Source organism: Hyperoodon ampullatus (genome assembly GCF_949752795.1).
Source record: "Hyperoodon ampullatus genome assembly, chromosome: 10".
Taxonomy (NCBI): Eukaryota; Metazoa; Chordata; class Mammalia; order Artiodactyla; family Ziphiidae; genus Hyperoodon; species Hyperoodon ampullatus.
In genome coordinates this window covers 64,361,259-64,385,285 of record NC_136923.1, presented here as the reverse complement: position 1 = coordinate 64,385,285, position 24,027 = coordinate 64,361,259, and positions in this window count along the sequence as shown.

Sequence of the window (24,027 nt, the reverse complement as noted above, 5' to 3'; positions counted from 1 at the left end):
AGTTCTTTTCCTCAAAATGCTTTTACTTTCTACATATAAAACCTCATTTGACATTTTTAATAAAATTAAAACTTCTGCTTAAAATTATATTTTATATAATAAAATGGAAATCTAACTTTCAAAATAGAAATAATTATGGTAGAGTCTGTAATGTTAAGGCACAAAGCGGCTTCTTTAGGGATGAGTTGACTACCATAATAGTATTTTTAAATAGTAAAGTTTTCAAAAGGAGTTTGAGTTTCACAAGGGATTGTTCTTGACATGTAAAATTTCTTTGTATTTAAAAACTGAGAGACCTATTTTTAAGTCCTTTGGTATGGTAACTAAAGAGATAGTTAAAATTAAATGGTCTATTGTAAACTGATAGGCTATGACTGACTTTACTTCAACTAAAAATTGCTTTCTTGTGAGTTAATATCTAAATAATATTTTTGTGTAAAGCTGTAAATTAAAGCAAACCATTCTGATTTATGTGACAATGATGGTTAGTGAATCTTGAAAAAAATCGAATGTTTCAAGGACTTTATCACTAGGATGGTTAGGATGATAAGCCCACTAACATGGCAAAATAACTCAAACTCTGGCACAGATGTTTAAATATAATGCACATGTGTCTAAAGCCAAGCTCTATTTTTAGTCAACTACTGACTTAAAACGCCTTTGATAAGCCATTAACCTCAGTTCCACTTGCAATAAAATACTAATTAAACACTTGTGGAGTACCTCATTACCTGTACAATTGAACTAGTCCCTGTAAACCAGTCACTGAATGAATAGTAACAAGAAGACAGTGGGTAACTCAAGCACAAAGGCAGATATTGTAGGAACCCAATTAGATGCCCCTGAGATGCTGGTGGAGGGAGGCAAGTTGACGATCCTGTGCCTTGATATTCTGCTTAGCAAAGTAATAACCCAGTCTTTCTTGAATATTCACTCTCTCCATAACATAATATTTGGCTTCTCTTGGCCTTGCCTCATTGGATGGGTGACGATTGCATAAACTATTTGTTCAATTATTTATGACCTGAAGATTCCATCACAACCACCCAAAATAAAGCATTTCGTGAATTCTAGATTATTAAGCATGTTTGATGTGAAAGATTTCCACTCACCTTCACTTTCTTTCCCCTTAACACTTCTTCCTCCTTTTTATCTATTCACTCATCTGCCCCCCACCCCTAATTTCTGAGAGAATGTTCTTTTGTGACCATGGCCTTAAGCTATGCATGAGTAGTGAATAAAGAAATAAATCCTGAAGTTGAATGAATGGTGAAGAGTTTTCTGGATAGGACTCATACGTACATTGACCCACTTCTTCTTGACTTCCATGTTCAGTTGTGACAAATCAGAGGAAGTCTTTGATCCATTTCATCTCCTCATCTGTGAAACAGGCTTATGGCCTTGACTCCTTTTTAAGCATTTCTAATGCCTTCGAAATGTTGCTGTGGATGATAACTTGGACTCCAGCCAGGTCTCTCTCATTTCATATTTCCAGTCAATATGAACCCCAACTGAAAAATGACATAGTGCCGTTTTAAAACAGAGTGATGCACATTTGCAAAGCCAAAGGCAGAGATAAAGTAAGATTATGCAAAAGCGTCTCTGGTTCTCAAGCAGGTACTTGCACAATTGCGTTATCAAATGAACCTGCTCTCAAGGGCTAGAACATAAATGGCTTACATAAATTCTAGAGCAGTATAGCTCCTCATGTGACTTTTCCTTTTTTAGAAAAAGACAAATCCTGGAGATTTCAGCAGAGATACCAGAATTCACACTGCTGTTTCTGAAGTAGATTTAACTTAAAAAGCCTTTGTGGGGCTTCCCTGGTGGCGCAGTGGTTGAGAGTCCGCCTGCCGATGCAGGGGACATGGGTTCGTGCCCCGGTCCGGGAAGATCCCACATGCCGCAGAGCGGCTGGGCCCATGAGCCATGGCCGCTGAGCCTGCGCATCCGGAGCCTGTGCTCTGCAATGGGAGAGGCCACAACAGTGAGAGGCCCGCATACCGCAAAAAAAAAAAAAAAAAAAGCCTTTGTACTAAATAAACCCACCTTATTATTATTATTATTATTTTTGCCTGTAGGCTTCTACATTTCTCCTATTCATCACTGGCATAAAATTATGTCAATTATTTTATAGTTTACTGTTTTTGTATTTACAGTATAATATGCATTTTAATTTGATTTATTCAACAGTGAAAGTAACAGTAGGCTCAGTGTTCCAGGCCAAAGATTCACCAAAGATTGCCTCTCTATGAAGCTGGCTTCCTTCACAAGGCTGCCTTACTTGTTTTGCAGTATTCTCAAGCATTAGTGTGTGTGTGAAAAAAAAATTATCTGGGGGGCTTGTTAAAATACTGATTACTGAACCTCACGCCCAAAGATCTGCTTTATTCTTTCTGGGATGGGGCTCAAGGATTTGTCTTTATATCAAATTTCCAGATGCTGCTTGTCTGACATGAAATTGAGAACCACTGCTACATTAGTTTTGCTGCATTTTTACCAGGTAATTTTTTAGAAAAAAACATCTATTCAATAGTACATTGACTCATCAAATCTATTTTTAAAAAGATTATCCTATGTGGAGGAGAATTACTCTTGCAATATGACCTAGTAATAACAATAGCTAATATTTATTTTAAAATTACCATCTATCCCAGAAAGATATCTGTACCCCCTGTGTTCATTGCAGCATTATATTTCCAGCAGCCAAGACATGGAAACAACCTACACACACACATACATACATACATAATGAAATATCATTCAGCCATGAAAGAAAGAAATTGTGCTGTTTTCAACAACATAGATGCATCTTGAAGGAATTATGTTAAATGAAATATCTGACAAAGACAAATACTATATTATCTTATTTACACTTGGAATCTAAAGAAACCCAAATTCATAGATACATAGAACAGATTGTTGGTTGCCAGTGGCAGGGTTGGGGGGGGCAAAATGGGTGAAGGGGGTCAAAATGTACAGACTTTCCATTATAAGATAAATAAGTCCTGGGGATGTAATCTACAGCATGGTGACTATAGTTAACAATATTTTATTGTATACTGACCTTTGATAGTTGCTAAGAGAGTAGATCTTACTAGATCTTACAAGTTCTCACCATAAGAAAAAATGTAACTCTGTGAAGATGGATGTTGGCTAAACTTATTGTGGTAATCAGTTTGCAATATATACTTATATCAAATCCTATTGCACAGCTAAAAAAAATCCAATGTTATATACCAATTATATCTTGAAAAAATTACCATCTGCTCTGCATGTCTTTATTCATTTAATTATCACAATAATTCTATGGGGTTAGTACTATTATCTGATTTATAGATGAGAAAAGTATACCATAGAGGGTTTAAGGCCAGACAGTTAGGAAGGGGTGGATCGGAGATTTGAACTTGATTATTATTATATATTATAGTTATATTATTATAATATGTTAATATAACTCCAGAGTTCCCACTTTTAACTATTAGACTATTGCCATGGACTGAATTATGTCCCCCTAAAATTCATATGTTGAATTCCTAACCTCCAAAGTACTATATTTTGAGACAGGACTTTTAGGAGTTAATTAAGGCTAAACAAGGTCATATGGGTAGAGTCTTAATCAGACAGGTTGGTGCCTTTATAAGAAGAGGGACAGAGATCTTTCTTACTTTCCCCAAGCACAGGGCTGTGAGGCAGAGAGACCAATATGTCAGCATCCTGATCTCAGACTTCCAGCCTCCAGACTTGTGAGAAATAAATTTCTATTTTTTAAACCACCCAATCTATGGTAACTTGTTATGGCAGTCCAATCTAAGACAACTATTTTGCCTTAAAATATGGGTTATAATCTCATCTACGCTTCAAAAAAAATTTTTTTGTAACCTTCTTGAATGGTATTCATATTTATGGTTCTATATATTGGTCTTAATTAAGTAAGGCAAAACACACAGCATTCTCATTCATAAGAAAAGCCTGTGCTAACATCCATGGCTTCCTCCACCCATTTGAGGTGTGAGTATCTGGGTAAGAAAGGCATTAGTGAACATTTTAATCTGGTACTTCTGGAAAAAGAGAGGAAAAAATATTATTAGATTCATTTCCTCTCTAGCACATCGCTTCACTATGAATTTCATCGCCATTTCTGCTGTAATTTAAATCATACTCGTTGGTTGGCACAGAACCACTCGGTGGTTCAAATGGATTTTGAACTTCAGTGATGCCTTAGTTTAGGTAAATCTATTCAGATGATTCAAAACTCTAAATGCTCCTTAGGTTGTTCAGAATTGGAAAGAAGTTTCCAGAGAAAAGAGAACTGAGTAAAGCAATAGCAGAACGGCAGTTAATAAGTAGGTGTCCTACACTTAACTGGGGTAGAAAGGGGAGAAAATGAAAACATTTATGAAATATAGATAGAAATGGCTTGTGGCAATACAAATTAATCTGAAAACAGCATTAACAAGAAATGTTTGGTTAACATATATATTCTATCATCCATGGATTAAATATATTTTTTCATTAAGGTATGTCTTATCTATGGAAACGTGTGTAAATGTTGTGTTCAGCTCAGTGAATTTTACATACAACCTAATATTTAGAACACTACTACAGAACACTTCCCATTCAATAACCCCAAATACTCCATCTTCTGTCACCATAGATTATTTTTGCTTGTATTTGAACTTCACGTAAGTACTCTTATGTCTGGATTCTTTCATTCAACATGATGTCTGTGAGATTTGTCCACATTACATGCAGCAGATCATTCCTTTTTAAATTTTCAATGGTTCTGTAGTTTTCAAGTATACGAATATATCACATTTTACCCATTTCTCTCTAGATGCTATTTCCAGTTTTTAAATGTCATAAAATATTTTGTTTGTTTGCATTTGTTTTTGTTTTTGGTGAGAACATTTAAGCTCATTTATACAATACATGTTATTAACTAGGGTCACCATGTTATACATTAGATCCTCAGATCTTGTTCATCTCTTATTCATCTTATAGCTGAAACTATGTATCCTTTTCACAACCTTTCCCTATTTCCCTCACCCACCCAGCCCCTGGTAACTACTTTTCTACTGTTTCTATACACTGGAATTTTTTGTTTTTGTTTTTGTATTTCACATATAAGTAATACCATGCAGTATTTCATTTCCTCTGTCTGACTTATTTCAATTAGTACAATGCCTTCAAAGTCCATCCACATTGTTGCAAATGTCAGAATTTCCTTCCTGCACATGGCTGAATAACATTCCATTGTTATTGTACATACATAATACATATACATATATATACCACATCACTTGGATTGTTTCTGTACCTTGGCTACTGTGAATAACCCCATACAATAATCATGGGGTGCAGATAATCCTGTTTGCACTTCCTTTGGCTATGTACCCAGAGGTGGGATCACTGGATCATATAGTAGTTCTATTTTCAATGTTTTGAGGAAGCTTCATTCTGTTTTCCATAGTGGCTGCACCAATTTACACTCCCACCAATAGTACACCAGTGTTCTCTTCCCTCCACATCCTCAGTAACATTTGCTATTTCTTGTCTTTTTTTTTTTTTTTTTTTTTTTTTTTGTGGTATGCGGACCTCTCACTGTTGTGGCCTCTCCCGTTGCGGAGCACAGGCTCCGGACGCACAGGCTCAGAGGCCATGGCTCATGGGCCCAGCCGCTCTGCGGCATGTGGGATCTTCCCGGACCGGGGCATGAACCCGTGTCCCCTGGGTCAGCAAGTGGACTCTCAACCACTGCACTACCAGGAAAGAACTCTTGTCTTCTTGATAACAACCATTCTAACAGGTTTGAGGCGTTATCTCCTTGTGGTTTTGACTTGCATTTCCCTGATGATTAGTGATGTTGAGCATCTTTTCAGGTACCTGTTGGCCATGTGTATATCTTCGTTGGAAAAAAAAAGAGTAGTACATTATGTTAATATTATACTAACCTTTCTGTTCTACTTAACTTGCTAAAGTGTAGCAGACTTCAGTATGTATTTGTATTCTTATAGCAGTACTATATGATTTCTCAATTTGGTATTTTCTTGGATGGCTAGGAGGTTTGCTCCATTACTGATTCTGACAGTATCCTAAAAACTGTGAGGTTAAGAAGTTCATATGTTTCTGCTAACTTGCCACTCACAGGAAGGCCACTCCTGGGTTCCTTATAGTGTTGACAGTAAAACACTATTATTTCAGATTCCACTGAAATAATAGGGAGAGGTGGTAAACTAGAAGGAGCAAGTTAAGGAGACTCTTGAGTTCCATTTGGAATGTTTCCCAGGAAGTTTGTAGCAGCAAGGTACTCAATGGCTTAATGACTTGCCTTTCCCAAGATGGTGCTCTGCCCCATGTCAGCATGACTCAGAAAATAAATGTACAACTTTGAGATTAGCTAGAATTTTCTTCCTTTTTTTTTTTTTTTTGGAATGTGCTGTTCTTGTGAACCATTTAAAAAGTAATGGCTCAAAAGACATTAAAAACTATAATTCTGGAACACAGTGTCACATGTTTTTTCTTGCTCATTTATTCAGTACTAATCCAGCATGTAAATATTGAGCACCTCCTGCATGCTGGACACGGTGCTTGCCACTTCTCTAATGCTCCACATATCTTGTGGGGAGGCAGTAAACTTGCAAGGTTAAAAATGAAAAACCAAAAATTCAGAGTGTGTAAATGCTGAGAAAGAGAAATAAGGTCATAGAGCAAACTCAGTGGAAATCTATTTTAGGTCATTTGTTAGGAAAAATACTTTTATGAGGTGACATTTAATTAGTACTCCAAGGACTTCATTAATGAAATAAGCAAAAGATGGAAATATGGTCCATAGAATCTCTATGTATAAGGAAGGAGAAATTATCAGTGGAAATGCAAAAAGAAAATGTGGAGTTGATGCCTTTGTTGCAGTCCAAAAGTAGAAAAGTGACATGTTTCATAGTGGTGGTCCTGAAGCAGGCATAATTGTGTTGAGAGAAAAAGATACGGGGGCAAGGAAGCAAACCAATAATTCAGATTCATGAATCATGTCTAAGCAAAATGCTTTCAGTGTGCCTACTGGCACCAGAAAGTGAAAGCAAATATAGTGAAAGCCTACTAAATTTTTTAGAGAATTAGTTTGTTATAGAAATCACAAGTCTAAGCAAAACAACAAAGACTGTAACTATTCCAGCACAAAAAACAACTTCAAGGGCCCCACTTTTGCAAGAGTCATGCTGTGAAAGTTCTAGAGGCCTCAAAATGTTATGCCCCAAAATAACGTACCCCCAGTGATCACTGCCATTGTGGTCAAGGAGGAAAATGGACAAGAAAGAACCTTCCAGAAGGTGGATCCAGGAGTCACAGAACAGATTTCTAATCAGGACCTTATGAAAGTAATTTTCAGTTGATTGCTGATTGGCATGTTTCTATTCTGGTGGGAACTCTCACTGGAAATATTTTGTCCTTGCTATTCCATTGCATATTGAGGGTTGATGTCTGTGGAAAAGCAAAGAAAACTTAATAACTTCCCTCTTTTTTTAGTTCACAGATCACTAGATCTGAACCCGAGGGATCAGACTTCACTTCACTTAAGATCCAGGATAAGCTGGTGTAGGAACTGAGTAGAACTATGGTTTTTCTTCCTGGGGGGAGAGCCTATAAGTGTATAATGAGAAGAGAGGAATGGACACTTTGTAGCCAGAAGTGTACCCATTTATTTTATTGATGGCTAAGCTTGATTCTTTTGAAGGTTGTTTGGAATTTTGTTAGGATCTAAAGTAGTCATTGCTCTAGGAGTAGAGTAGCCTCAGCCCTAAATTGTGGGATTTTGGGGGAGCCTCAGAAGAAGACTAAAGAAACATGACAACTAAATAGACCTGGGATTTTCTTTTGCTATAAAGGATGTTACAGGACAATTAGCAAAATCTGAATAAGGTCTGAGAGTAGGTCATAGTGTCGTATCAATAATATTATCCTGATTTTGAAAATAATGCTGAAGTTATATAAGAGAACAGCATTTAAAAAATATTTTATTGACATATAGTAGATTTACCATGTTGTGTTCATTTCTGCTGTATAGGGAAGTAATTCAGTTATATATATATATATATATATATATATATATATATGTATATATATACATATATACATATATATATATATATATACACATATATACATTCTTTTTCATATTCTTTTCCATTTTATCACAGGATATTGAATATAGTTCCCTGTGCTGTACAATAAGACCTTGTTGTTTATCTGTTCTATATATACTAGTTTGCATCTGCTAATCCCAAACTCCCAATTCATTCCTCCCCCACCTCCCCTTCCCCTTGGCAACCACAAGTCTGTTCTCTATGTCTGTGAGTCAAGAACAACCTTTGTTTGATTGTTTTAATTTTTATTGGAATATAGTTGATTTACAATGTCATGTTAGTTTCTGCTGTACAGCAAAGTGAATCAGTTATACATATACATATAACCACTCTTTTTTAGATTATTTTCCCATATAGGTCATTACAGAGTACTGAGTAGAGTTCCTGTTTTTAGAAAATACATACTGACATATTTGAGGATAAAGAGGCATGATGGCTACAAGTTATTCTCAAATAGTTCAGGAAGAAATTATATATAGATAAAGTAGAATAACATCTATGGTAAAATATTCTTTTTAGCCTTTGTAAAATCTGAGTGCATAAATGAATTTTTTGTATTATTCTTGCAACTCTTCTGTAAATCTGATATATATCTAAAAAAAATTAGAAAAAGAAGAGTAGTAAGCACAGTCCACTCCACAGCCTTACCGTGAAGGCAGACAAACTGCCTGCTACATGCTCCAGCTGGGAGGTTGGGAAAACTCCATTCTTTTTGAATCCAGATGGAAATATTGTTTATTATATCAGTCTTCACAGTATAATCTGAGTCAAGATTGTTTACAATTTACAGTGACCATAGGATTTTCTTTTACCTCCAAGTCACCAGAAAAGTCATAGATCCTGCCAGAATTTTTTTTCCTCCAGCAGAGAAAACTTTCTCCATTGAATACATTTTAAATAGATGGTAGAAGACAAAAATAAAGGTGTGCTTAGGTTGTAAAAATAAATAAATAAAATATTGATACAAGGTACATGTCATTTCCAAGTTATATCACCAGAGTGACCAGATTGGAAGTTCTCTCCCAATTTCTGTACAAGTTGATGAACTGTTCAAAAATAATAGTAACTCTTATACCAGTGATCCACACAGTTTATATTTATATCAGGGAATATCAAGTCATTTTCCCCCATGGAAAAACCAAATCCATACTGTAGAAATTTGAGACCTTATTAAAATTAAAGTATACAGTCCATCAAGCCTGGATCTTTCTGGTAGGTGTTCAGTCAAATATATGTCATCACGTATCTTACTAATTTAAGCTATACTTACACTTCACATTTCCGCAGGTTAATGAAACCAAAACAATCCAAAAAAAAGGATTCTTTCTCAAAAACAAAACAAAACAAAACAAAAACAAGACAAAACAAAACAAAAACCTCTTCCTGAAATAGAAAAAAGCAGATTCCCATTTATTTTACTTATAAAGAAAGTAACAAAAGCGAAATCTGAATTTTCCAAGAGAGAGTGGGTAAAGTTTGTTGTGAAATCGAGTTTCTTCTATCTTTGTTCTTATTCTGATATCTGGTTTTGTTCCATTGCAATGTTCTATTTTGAATAATCTATATCCCAAATGGAGCTATCCACTTTTAATCTATTTACATTCTGGTATATTTAAGTACAGTTTTTAAGGTGGGAAGGGTGTTTGAGCCATACAGGTATCTTTAAGTAAAAAGGGATTATTTGGGGATGTTGTTTATCTAAACGTAAAAAACAGATTCATGTTTTAATTAATTACTACAATAGCCATCTGTCCATGTCTTGGATCAAAGCATGCATTTTCATATTAGATAACAAATCTTAATTAGTTAGTTTGCATTCCAATTTTGTTTCATTCTTTTAAGGACTAAGGCAATTGGCACATCAAAAAATCTTAAAATATAGAATGGAAAAATTAGAGCTAGCCCACAGATGATTTTATATAAATTGTGTTATTTACACAAATTTGAAGAATGTCATTTAAAAAATCTCATCTGAAAAATAAGATTGCTAGTAAAGTCTCGTATGATATTTATAATAAAATGCAGTTTAAAATAAAAATGCATTCTACAAATCAAGTTTGTTTCATTTTTATCACGCTTTTATTGACTATATAGTTAAATTCTATCTTAATACTGAAGCAGGACTATGTTATTGATTAGTTATCTATTATTTGCAACAGAAAAGGTGATGAAAGTATTAATGTTGAAAAATTATTTGGAATAATTTAATTGCAAATAGAAAAAAGAAAAGAATAAATGTGCCACTTTTTTTTTTCCCCAAAATGATATGTATATTTAACTTATAGCAATGGAATTCTTTTTCTAATCAAAATATTTGATAGACTGCATCGATGAAAGAGACTGTATAACTGTTATAATTAAAACATACAAGATTTTATAAATGCAAATTTGGAATAGTCATTTTAAAGTGAGACGATGGAAATAAAAACAAAGGTCTCTGGATAGACTCAAAACTGTTTAAATAGGATTTTTGATGACAGCACATTCAGTGGTATGCCATCTTGAACATCTGTAATTTATTTTGTGACTATTGTTATTCTGCTGGTAAAGCATAATATGCCCTGTACTTCAATTAAGGTGTGGTGGTAATAGATATTTATAAATAAACATATAGTGGCTGGGGCAAAGTACTGATCCCCTTTATCCTACCAGTGAGTAGTACAGCCAGCCTACATGGTGCTAAGAAAAAAATATCCTCAGCTGTGAAAGTAAATAATAAATAAATAAATAAATGAACACAAAAGAACTTTTTTTTTTTTTTTTAACTAGGTAGTGTTCTATCCTTCATCCTCACAGTAGGTCTCTAGTGAGCTGAACGGAATGCTTATGAAAACGTCTTGGTTTAGTTTAACCTCCACTCCACACCTAAAGTAAAAATTCTTTCAATGAAATCACTTTCATGCCTCCATGCCTTTGGAACTCTGCACTCTGATTCTCTCCTCCCTACCTCCACATTGCATATTTCTCAGTTATCTTTGCTGAATCTTCCTTATCTACCCAATTTCTAAAGGTTTGAGTTTCCCACCTTTGGAAAGGACTATGTCCTGGAGTCTTTTTCATTTAAATCCATGCTTTCTTCTAAGGTTATCCCTTTCCATTTGTCTGATATTAAACATCCCCTCTATGCCCACAACGTCCACTCCTTCATCCAGTCCTAGTTTCTCCATGGTGCCCAAACCCCTAATCAAGTTCTCTGCCAAAAAGGCAATTTCACCTCCACATGTCAAAAGGAACTCTCCATATTTTCCTCTTCCATACTGTCTGACACCATCCTTGTTTTCCTCTCTTTATATGACTCCACAGTCCAACCAGAAGCTCAAGCACAAACACTGGAGTTCTTATTTATTCTTCTTTCTTGTCTTCTAGTGATAGTCTAACAGTAAAGGCCTCCAATTCTACATCCAAAATATATCTCACACCCATGTTTATCTCTGCTGACACCATGTTATTCTAAGCCACATCTCTTCTGGACTGCCAGTTGCTTCCTAACTTGTTCTTCCCTTGCCTGCTGTCAGGATCCTGGCAGAAAAGGGATGGCATGCAATGAGGTGTGAATGGGGTGAAGGAACCAATGAGGAATGATGGAACATGTCTAGGCCAGCACAGTGTCCGAGTGGGCAAGACAAGAGAGTGGTTACTGGAACCCAGTGCCAGCAGGGACTATAGGAGGTATCCTCCTGGCAGCAACTGGGGCCTTTGGTAGAGGAACATGGGGGCTGCCAAACCTCAGCTCAGTATGCTGTTGGAGGAAAAATTTCCCCTAACTGATCTCTCCTTCTGAGTCCTTCCATTTGCTGAATTTAAGGGGAATCCAGAAGGCTAGAGGGTCTGATTTATACTGTCTATAACAGTCAGCCTCCCAGGAAAGATGAGGAAGAAAGTGGGCAAGGAAAGCCAGAAAATATCCAGTACACTCCATTCCATCCATGTGGAAAACCACATGGTAAGGTGATCTTTCAATAACACCATTTATACCTTGTAAATCAAATATGTAAAACACCCATCACAGCTAGAATGAAAGTCAAGCTTCTCATCATGTCTCCTCCTGCTTGTCTTTTCAGTTAAACCCCTCCCTCCCCCCTCAGTCAATTTCTCTCTTTCTCCCTCCCAGTTCTACTGGTAGAGGACACAGGCAGCTCTGCACTAAAAGTCTTTGCTATTCCTCTTCACTCTGTCCAGAATGCTCTTCATCTTTTTGCAAACCACAAAGAAGGAAGAAAATAGTCAATACCTTGTGCAGCCAATGGTGATTAACTCCTGTGAGCAACAACAAACAGGGCGAGGTGGAAAGAGGTCCATTATTATTTTACATACAGAACTCGGTGAGGGAGTCTTCAGTAAACTGATGTGTAAGTAGAGATCTAGAAGGAAGTTAGAGAGAGAAGTACGCTTACTGAATAGCATTCAAGCCAGAGGGCAAAACAAGTACCAAATGTTGAGGTGCGAGTAGCCTTGTTACACTTGAAAAAATGAAGTGTACTGAATGACTGGTCCAGTGGGGGGAGGGGAAACCAAGGAAGATAAGTCAGAGAGTGGCCGGGGCCAGACCAGGTAGGGCTTTGCAGGCCATTGTAGAGATATTTGCTTTTGTTGTGAATGAGTAGGAGGTGGTTGGCAGGTTTTAATCTTTGGGGTGTTTACGACCTGTTTTAAATTTTAAGCAGATTGCTCTCACAGCCGGGTTGATAATAGGCTACAGGAAGGCAAAGATGGACACTGGGTGACCACATAAGTGCCAAATGCTGGACCCAGGTGAGAGATGGTGCTGCTCAGACAAGAAAAGTCATGACCAGAATTTGGATTTGCGTATGTATTTTGAAAGAGCACACAGGGTTTCCTGATGGATTGGATGTGGGATGTGAGAAAAAGTTTTCGAGTTGCTTCAATGTTTTAGCACCGAATTACGAAGAATACTTGTTTATATACTCTTTCATAGTTTTTCAATTGTTTCACATGAATAGATTTTTATCACCAATATGACAGCCAGCATATTAAAATAGAGGGCTTAAAGGGCTTGGCCTCAATTCACTATCAAAGCGTCTGCCAACTCATGGACTAATTATTTGCTAAATGGGTGAATGTGCTTTATTCTTTTTTTTAATCTCATCCTTGATGATGCAATAGTCCTGACATATCAGTAGGCCTCTCAGATTACCAATCAACAAAGAAACAAATTTCCAGTTGCTGTACAGAAAAGGTATTGTAATTATCAGCATTTTCAGGCTAAGGGAATTTTCAGTAGGGAAACCTGAAACCTCTAAAAGTATGACTTTTGTTTCTCCTAAAGCATCCAGTGAAGTACAGGTTCAGAGAAGGTACTCAATTATTATTTGGTTGCGTTTAAATGAAGTAGGGAATATTTAGAAGTTTTGAAATCCTTTTGATATATATTCCAGTGAGTTTCTTTGAAATTAATTTTTTTGGCTTCTTTCTGGATCCCTACCTGTGACTCATCCTTGAATTTTAAGTGTTTAATGGGAAACTGATGCATATGTTGCCAAATTGGCATAATTGGTGGATGTAACTGTAATAGATCCAGAGAAATGTATTTATTTTAAAAAAATCACATGGATATTCTTCCGGTAGCAAAAGAGTCTAACAATTTTTACCTGAGAAAGTTCTTGTAGCCTTTAGTGAAACACATGTATGTATCTAAAATTATTTTGAAACATTTCCATGGCTACTTTGTTGTTTTTAATGTATTTTCTACTTTTGGTGTTATTGTGTATGGAAAACTTTTTAAAAATTAAAAAATTCTTTCCCAGAAGTCAGCCAGGTGAAAGGGGGGAAGGTAAGGCCATAAATAGTGTGTTCAAAGGCCTGATGGTGAAGGAGCATATGGACCTTGTGGAGCAAAAGAGGTTGAGTGTAGCTGGACAGAACAGCATGAAGAGACAAGAGGAGGCAAAATGGGCAGATCGTGGAAGACCTTGCGCCCCTTTTGAGACTTCTTGCTTCATCCAAAGGGACTCATCATCATCCCAGGGACCACTGCTTGATAGGAAAGTGACAAAATTCCTGGAATTTTGGAAAATTCCTGACCATTTTACAATTCATTTTGCATTACAATAAAAATTCCCTTTAAGGAAAAAAAAAACATTCTGTCCCATCTTTTAAAAAACTATAGTTCTAAAACTACATATATAGTTTTTAAAACTACATTATAGTGATATATATATATATGGTTATATATGTACATATAAACTATACATAAATATATATATATATGTATATTTTAAAATAGTAAATGAATTTTTGATAAATATACATATGAATGTAAATGAATTTTGATGAATATAATATATGTATAAATGAATATACATTTTATATGTATATTTTAGAATAGCATATAATAGAGTAAATGGCTTTTTTTTTTTTTTTGCGGTACACGGACCTCTCACTGTTGTGGCCTCTCCCGTTGTGGAGCACAGGCTCCGGACGCGCAGGCTCAGCGGCCATGGCTCACGGGTCCAGCCGCTCCGCGGCATGTGGGATCCTCCCAAACCGGGACACGAACCCGCGTTCCATGCATCGGCAGGCAGACTCTCAACCACTGCGCCACCAGGGAAGCCCTAAATGGCTTTATTTTTATAACAGTTAATTATTTCAGAAATTATGTACATGACATTTCAATTTTAATTATACCCAAAAAACTTGATGTGTAAATTAGTTTGAATTTAGTGGTATTGAAATGATATTAATGACTCATCCCAATATATTTTTTGTTACTCAAAATTATCTCAAGAGTGTTAGTCTAATATAACAATCACATAAGATCTTTAGTATTAAAATTACATATGGGGCCATTAGTTATATTTAAAATGAATGAATAATCAATACTTCCAATCATATCTCTTTACTATTTTATGAACTATTTTTCTGAGAATATAATGAAAACTAACTTTTGAAATATTCAGTGTGCAATATTTTTCCATTTTAAAAATGCATTTCTTTTCATTACAGAATTTATTCTATTCCTCTTCTCTCACCACTGTATGACAGGAATATATTTAGTTCAATTTATTATCACTGGTTAAAGGCCTGAGACTCAGCAAAGTTATACGTTAGCCACAAGATTTTTATCCTACGGAGATGCAGATAATTTCTGCCTGATAGAATAGAAAATTCCAAAGGTTATAGTTTATGGTCCTTTGAAATTTAACTAGTTTCATATTTAAATAATCTTATTTTGATATTGCTTACTAATATTAAGCTTCTCAAATTCCCTTTGAACTAGTTGTGTGTGTGTGCATGTATGTTCCAATAAAACTTTATTTATGAAGGCAGGCAGTGGGCTGGATTTGGCCTTTGGGCTGTAATTTGTCAACCCTGGCTGCATAATATTTCATCATAGCACAAAGTTTTTAACAACCATGTGAAAATATTCAGCTCCTCCCGCCTAGATTTTCTCCCCTGTTGGCAGGCAGGTGAGGTAATTTGGCCTCTTAGACTGAGGAGCTCCGAAAGTCTTTTTCAGGGGAAAGACATAGGCTAGCTCTGGACCATCGATGACCTAGCCACCAAATCTCCAGAACACCTTGGTGCTGGCTTCTGTGTTTTGTCTGCTCTTCTCTCCCCCATTTTAACCAGATTGAAGGCAGTGTCACCTGCCCTCAAGCTTGAAAGTATCTTTGAACCAGTTTTAACTTCTTCCTGATTCTTCATCAAATGACCCCATTGGCAGATGAATGGTTAAAGAAGATGTGGTATATTTATACAATGGGATATTACTCAGCCACAGAAAAGAAGGAAATAATGCCATTTGTAGCAACATGGATGGATGAAGAGATTATCATAAGTCAAAGACAAATTATCATGATATCACTTATATGTGGAATCTTAAAAAAAATTGATGCAAATAAAGTTACGTACAAAACAGAAATAGACCCACAAACATAGAAAACAAACTTATGGTTACCAAAGGGGAAAGGTGGTGGTGACAGGGAGGGATAAATTAGGAGTTTCAGATTAACATATACACACTGCTACATATAAAATAGATAACCATCAAGGACCTACTGTATTATAGTACAGGGAACTATGCTCAATATTCTGTAATAACCTATAAGGGAAAAGAATCTGAAAAAAAGGAAAGATATATATGTATGTATAACAATCATTTTTCTGTACACCTGAAACTAACACAACATTGCAAATCAACTATACTCCAATAAAAAAGAAATTTAAACAAATGACAAATAAAACATATGACATGTTTATTGTACATTTACATGAGACTCATGATCTTACCTATCTAAAATTATTCTTACAGTACAAGGAAAATTGCAACCTTTGAAATGTTATAAAGACACTGAGGAAAATGTATCATGCATAATCTCAACACAAAGAAACCACTTTTTTTAAAGATTTTTTTTTCTCTTTTTCTCTGTTATGTAATGGGTTGAAAAGTGTCCTCCCAAAATATACATCCACCTGGAACCTCAGAATGTGACCTTTTTTGGAAAGAGGGTCTTCACAGGTTAAGGACCTTGAGATAAAATTATCCTGGATTTTGAGCGGGGCCTACATCCAAAGAGTGGTTTCCTTCTAAGTAGAGATGAAGATACAGAGACACAGGGAAGAAAGTCATGTGAAGGTGGGGGCACACTGGAGGTGGCCTGATACAAGCCAACAAAACCAGAAGCCACAGATGCTGGAAGAGACAAGGAAGGATCCTCCCCTGGAGCCTACAGAGGGAGCATAGTTCTGCTAAAATCTTGACTTTGGGCTTCTGGCCTCTGGAACTGTGAGAAAATTAATTTCTGTTCTTTTAAGCCTCTGATTTATGGTAATTTCTTGTGGTAGCTCTAGGAAACTAATATACTTTCCATTTTGATTCTTTTTCTTTCCTTTGTATACATGTCACAGAGAAGACTGAGAGGCTTCCTTATCTGTTAAAAAATAATAATAATAATCCTCCATACCTTAACATAGCCACTTTTCACATTTAAAAATGACCTTCACCTATCTTCTTCAAATAAAATATTACAAAGCCAAGCTTAGAATTGTGAATTCACATGTAATCATCAGTTTTTCTCTCTTTTTAAAAATTAAGTAATGAGCTTTCCCCAGTAGTATTAAAAACTTTTGTTTAATATTATTTTTTAATCTCTATAAATTAATCCCTCTTATAAAGAGACTTTAATTTCTTTAAATCACTCCCTATTTTTGGAAATTAAAGTTTTTGAGTTATTTTCTCTTTTAAGTAACATTGTGTACATCAACCTTTGTCTCCCTATTTCTGTAAAAGTGGTATTTAGAGAATTGGAAAACACCCAGTCAATAAGTAGGGATATTATTTTTGTCTCATGATTCATAATGAAAAATTGTTCCCTCGTAGATACCCAAGAGCATTCAATATTAGCATTTTAATTGCCAATTTATTTTATGAAAAAGAAAATTGTGTTACTTAAATATGCACTTTAACATTATTAGCAAATTTTAATCATTGCAAAACACTTTAATGTGTTTTGCAATGATTAAAGTTTAATGGTTAATACCATTTGTATAGGCTATTTTCCAAATTTATCAGCTTGTATCCCTCGTCCATTTATGATCTGGGGTTTGTAGAGGTCTGCTACCCTAACAAAGTATCAGAGACCAGGTAGATTACAGAACAGAAATTACTGAGTCACAGTTCTGGAGGCTAGAAGTCTGAGATCCAGGTGTTGGCAGGGTTGGTTCCTGAGGGCAGTGAGGGAGAATCTGTTCCAGACCTGTCTCCTCACTTCTGGGGGTTTGCTGGCAATCTTGGCTTATAGCTACACTGCCTGAATCTGTGCCTACACATTCGTAAGGCATTCTTCTTGTATGCACATCTGTCTCTGTGTCCAAATTTCCCCTTTTATAGAGACATCAGTAACACTGGATTAGGATCCACCTTAATGATCTTACATTTTAACTTGATTACCTCTGTAAAGGCCCCATGTCCAAATAAAAGCCACATTCTGAGTTCATAGGAATTAGAACTGCAACACATCTTTTTTAGAGGGACACAATTCAACTCAGAAGAGTGTCTCTGTTTTTCTTTTCTTTATAAATATTAAAGATATTAAATATCTACAATGTTTTTACAAATATATTTTCCAGACTTGTTGCTTGAGTTTTATTCTCTTCGTGAGTGGCAATTATTTTTATTCTTTCTTCTGCTATCTTGTTTGTATATATTGTATATATTGCATACATACATCTTGTTGGTATATACTGCATAGTGTTTCTACACTCAGAGATGTTTTATATTTTTGTGTGGTCAAATTCACTTATTTTTTTTTTGTTTTACCAATTGGTCTTAAAATTAGAAATTCTGTATACAGAGATTGAAAATTAGCAATTTCTGTTTCGTACTTTTAAAATAAAATTTTAGTTTTTTCACATTCAAAATTTACTCTTCTGGGGGCTTCCCTGGTGGCGCAGTGGTTGAGAGTCCGCCTGCCAATGTAGGGGACATGGGTTCGTGCCCCGGTCCGGGAAGATCCCACATGCCGCAGAGCGGCTGGGCCCGTGAGCCATGGCTGCTGAGCCTGCGCGTCCGGAGCCTGTGCTTCGCAATGGGAGAGGCCACAACAGTGAGAGGCCTGCGTACCATAAAAAAAAAAAAATAAAAAAAAAAAATAATTTACTCTTCTGTTCATCTGGAATTTGTTTGAGGCCCTTTTTAAAGATGGCTTTCCTGAGCATATTTTCATACATGAAAACTTGTACAAAGCAATTCATTTTGTCCACATGCTGTACAGAATCTTAATGCTCTTAAGTTAAAATTTTTGTTTTGCTCTTAAGTTAAAATTTTGTTTTGCCCAGTGACAAATATTTCTTTCCCTTGTCCTAGATTGTATTTGTTTTAGTCTATATTTCAACCATTTTTATATGAAGAGTCTTATATGGGAGTCTTGTATCTGTCACCATTTAGGTGTGTGACTTTGAGTAAGATATTTCACTTTGTATTTTGGTTTCTTTATTTGTAAAATAAAGACATTGAATAGTATGTTCACTGAAGTATCTCTCAAGACCAGATGATGCAATTATTTGTAGCCAAATAAAGAAGGAGGGTATTGCATATTATAAAGGGTGAAGTCTGAGGGTAACAGTTGTCTGTTTTCAGAAAATATCTTTTTTTCCTTTTAGAGCCTCAGTTTCTTCCAATTTAAAATAAGTGGAATTGTATAGAACATTATGATCTGAGCAACTTAGGAGTATTAGTGGAAAACATAGGGAAAAGGAGATATTGGCAGCATTGAATTCTTCAATGACCACGATGGAATTGTTGATGGAAGAAAGAAACAGGTGGACAAAGGAAGGAAAATCATCTTTCAGTATTTTAAGGGTTGCATTCATATTTCAACTGATAGACTTAATGATCGGTATTGTGTTTTAGGTTGGCATAATTATCATCAACATATTTCTCCTACTGTGTGACATAGTTGGCCAAATATAAGCAAGAATAAAGGAAATTCAGGTTATGCCCTGTCTGTCAGAAAAGCTACCAGCAATTATGAAATTAAAAATTCATACTGCATAGATTCCCTCCAGTTACTGAAGGAGGATGCAACAGATTAAAAGGTAAGTTATCTAAATGGACATTCATTCTTATCTTTGCCTTGTCACCATTAAAAACAGAATCCCACCTTAAGGAGAACCTTCTGGGCTCTTCTAGGAGCAAGAACTCAGCATCATGGCTGTGTCACTGGATGCCCATCCTAAGTCACCGCCTGCAATGGAACCAACACTATGTTCTCCCCTCTGTGCTTCCCTCACGAAAGGGGTGAGTCCATGGAAAGCCCGTAAAATAAATAAAAGCAAATGAAAGAAAGCTGGATACTTATAATTTGATAGGCTTTCTTCTTTCCCATTTTCATTTCCAATTAGCTCTAAAATATTATTTGTGAAATTATTTTGTTTATTTTTTATCTACTCATATGAAGGGAGGGAGGGGGAGAAGACTGGGGAAATCAAGTAATACTTGTTTTGTTCCTTTGTCTCTCTGTGTACATGACCTTTTCCTTAATCAGCATGAGATCCATTATTTTTCATGGCTGATGGGTTGGGGGTAGATTACGATTGATCCCAGCAAAAATGAAAAGAGAAAGAAATCATCCATATTCCATTTCAGACACCCCAAATCAGATATTCAAAGCTTGCGTGACAAAATCAGCTCGGATTCCATGGTGTATGAGTATGACTTCTCCTCTATCAAGTCAAGACATAGATGTAGAACATAGAATTTTATGTAAGGGAGGTTATAAAGTAAGTCAGAAAGTAAGTCAAATCCTTGTCTGAATGGATTGAGGAAATGGAGACTAGATTACATGTTGTGATTTCACCATTTGGGTGAAACGATGAGATGGTGGGCTTTAGAAACCTATAGCTTGTTAAAGGTGATTTGAGAAGCACCCTTCTGTATGTTTCTCTGGAGACCACAACCTCGAGGAGAAGCTCCAGTCGGGAGTCCATTCCACTGTGTGCAGGAACTTCGTGGCATCGGTGAAAGGCAGTCACTGGAGAGAATCCTAAGCCTCGCTCCCGCTACCCCTTGGCTGGTGTGTGCTGTGAAAAGGGAAGCCAAGGCATCGGCCTCCCCTGATAGATGTGGAGAGACTTAGTGAAGGCTGGTGGAGCAGAGGTTTGGGGTTGAAGCAAAGAGAACAAATTGAGAGCAAGGATCCCTGCCATGGGGTCAGCAGGTTCCAACAGCACTTGGGGCTGTTCACCCCAGTTCACGCTCAGAGCTGCACCGCTCAGGAAGACACCACAGACATGGGAGGCCTCCATCCCTACTGCAGCTACAAGTTCATATCAGCCGCTCCTGGGGTGGGGCAGAGAGGGATGGGATTGCAGCGTTTGGTTTTATGGTGCCTGAAACTTAACTTTTGAAACTTTACCGGAAAAAAAAAGAAAAAAAAATTACAAGTAAAAAAAAATTAAGAATGAAAATGAATGGGCATATTCAGAATGGAAAAGAACATACAAAAGAACATTTAAATTTTCAAAAGCTATCAAATACTCTAAAAAATGTATAGGAGAAAAAAAGATATAACTAATTATTATTCATGAGCTTCCTGACTCACCTTTAGCATACTTTTCATCCCTACATTATTCCCTGCTTATATATATATATATATGTATGTATGTGTATATATATATGTATATTGCGGTACGCGGGCCTCTCACTGCCGTGGCCTCTCCCATTGCGGAGCACAGGCTCCAGATGCGCAGGACCAGTGGCCTTGGCCCACGGGCCCAGCCACCCCGTGGCACGAGGGATCCTCCCAGACCGGGGCACAAACCCGTGTCCCCTGCATCGGCAGGCAGACCTCCAACCACTGTGCCACCAGGGAAGCCTCCCTGCTTATATTTTAACTGCTTCTTGGTATGATGAGTTTTAGTACCCCTCCATAGAAAGATTAGGAAAGTAACTTTCCTCTGGCATGGTTAATAGTAATTGGCTTTTAAAAAATCATCAATTTACAATTAATTTCTTAAAAAATAGCATCAGTTGCAAAAAAGTTCCTTTCGGCTTCACAACTTATAATTAGTAATGCCATGTAGGTTTTTCACCTTGGCTGTCAAATCTGGAAAACCCTTTGTCAAGCTTCTGTCATACGTGTGCTTTGACATTTCAGGACATTTCAGGTCTCCTTAAATACTCTTTAAACTGACTACATTATTCCTAGAAACATTTCAAGACTGCCAGCAATAATTTAACTTACAGAGAAATGACTGCCAACTACAAAAGTAGATTACTCTAAATTTAGACTATATGGATTCCTTGTTAAATGTCCCCATAAGCTGATTCCAAAACTCCCATGGCTGTGCCAATGCCACCAAACAAGAGGAGATCTGTGACAGAGGAAATCAGAGTGGAAAAAGCCAGTGGTCTTCACCAGTTGTGGTTAATATATATTAATATTGCAAACTCCATTAAAATGTATCACCCTGTGAGTAGATTCCAGAGCCCTAGATGGGACCCGAGCAGGTGAGAAACTCGGGGGCTTAAGTGTCATGATTTTTCACAGTCTCCTCGGGTCTGGCTTGGAGAGGAGCTGTCAGATCTACAGAGAAGCAGGGGAAGAGGTAGATCTGAGAGAGCCGAATGACCCAAAAGAGAACATGTAAGTTTAAAATACTTTCAATTTATTATAATGAAGCCATGTTATCATATTAAAACAAATTTACTGTTTTCTGCTTTGCTTCCACCACCCAGCTACCCAGGAGGTGGGGGCTCACGTGAACATCACACCTGTTAATTGAAAATAAAGGAGCTGTGTTTTCTTTCTGCTCCTGAATATAATGTGAATAAATGTAAGACTTTACTACATGTGGTTTTCAAGTTAATATCTATTTACTTTTAATGTAATCATAGTATTTAATTACACTATCCAACATTTTTTTTGAATTTTATCATTGTATTTGTTTCTTATTATTAGACCTATAGGAGAAAAGCTTTAAATTGCTCAATCAGAATTTCTTAATATTATTCTAATGTCAACCTCAAGGGCTATTGCCAAATAACACACCAGAAGTGTAATGGGAACTGACCTATAAGGTTCTATGTGCAGAAAGTCTAACTGTCCACTGTCCTTTGCAGCTACTTAAGCCATGATTTTTTCAACCCAAGTGTGCAATCAGGCATAAATTCATAACGTAGTTCGAGTTGTTTTTCCAACTTCTCTCTTTGCCACTCTAAACTTATTTGTGCCCATGGACCTGACATGTAGATTAGACTCCAAAATACAAAGATGAGCTAGTAAAATCACATTCATGAAACCTCAGAAGGCTTCAAATTGGGTTGCTGACTTAGCACAGTCCCTTTTCTGATACAGGAGGAAAAGAAGCCAATGGACTCAGTCAACAAGCACTGAGTACTCTTTGTGTACCCCTCTTTATTGAGCATCTACTCCCCTCAGTGAAGATAGAATTGCAAGTATTTTATTCTCTTTGGACAGAGTATGATGTTCAGGTAAGTCTATCTAGGCAGGTATTATCTAGGTTGAGATGTGAGGTATTAGGTCATAGAAGAGTGGGCGACACATTGCAAAAGCATGGGGATGAGAACATGGTGCATTTTCAGTGTAGAAAGAAAACTCCACTTGGACTGTGAAGTAGACATTAGATTTGGAGGCAAGGATGGGGGAACAAGTTCAGGGGTGGATATTTTACAAGGGAGGATGTCTGGAGTGGCTGTTGGAAAGTTAGTCCTTCTACCCTTAAGGGACTTAAACACCTAGGTACTTAAGGAGAAAACAAACTAACAGTTCTGTCTTGCCACTTGGTTATTAGAATCTGCCTTTACCTTTACTTCGAGAATCCAACAGTTTTACCTGTAAAGAGTGAAAAGGAAATGGTTAAGGTTGTTTTTTTCCATGAATGCTAATTTCCCTCGATCTTGGTGATTTACATAGCTTGTATAGCATTTAGACAAGCTAATATTTTGCAGAAATGAGACATAAAAACATTTACCAAAGCCTATCTTGGGTTAGACATTTTCACTTATGTTATCTCATAATCCTCACAGACAATACTCGGAATTATTATGGGCTTTTCTAGATTAGAAAATAAGCTTAAAGACCTTGGGCAGGAGGTAAACAAGCTCATAAGAGGAGAGTCAGAATTTGAATGCAAGTCATCTGTATTTACCTGTCTAACAATGAAAAAATGTACATTTTGAGTGAAGTTGAATTTAGGTTAATACCATAAAGCAAGTCCCTAATACTTATTTTTTTGGTGTTTTAAACACACATGTTTATGTACTGCAAAGTATCCATAATAATGCCTTGCTAGTTTAATAATTTTCATTTTGACTGCACAACCTCAAATTCAAAAAAAATCTTAACTAGGGAAAAATGCATTACGTATACAAGGCTGAGTCCAAGATTTCCAATTATTTTCATGC